This window comes from Corvus kubaryi, unplaced genomic scaffold, assembly GCF_017639235.1.
Source record: "Corvus kubaryi isolate FWS band 111438036 unplaced genomic scaffold, C.kubaryi_AGA036_p1.0 split2-37374, whole genome shotgun sequence".
In the NCBI taxonomy this organism is placed as follows: domain Eukaryota; kingdom Metazoa; phylum Chordata; class Aves; order Passeriformes; family Corvidae; genus Corvus; species Corvus kubaryi.
Window position 1 is genome coordinate 8,265 of NW_024582082.1, and position 331 is coordinate 8,595.

Genomic DNA, 331 nt, shown 5'->3' on the forward strand with positions numbered 1-331 from the left:
CCCCCCCCCCCCCCCCCCCCCCCCCGGTCTCGGTTCCGCCGCGGGGGCACCGGGGGGACCCGCCCCCATCCCCTCCATCCCCCCCAGCCCCCGGCAGCGCAGTTGGGGTTCCCTCCCTGTCCCCCTCCGTGCAGCCCCGTGGGGGGATGGCCCGGAGGTATTTTCACCGCTCTGCTCGCCCCCCACCCCCGGGGAGTTGCCATAGGGGGCTTCTGTCTTGGGTAGTAATGGGGGGGCTGAGCTTGGGGGGCCGCATCGTCCCGTCGTCCCTCTGAGGAGTTCGCTCGGCTGGACTCTCGCTGCTGCCTGACATCCCCCGTCCCCCAGGCAC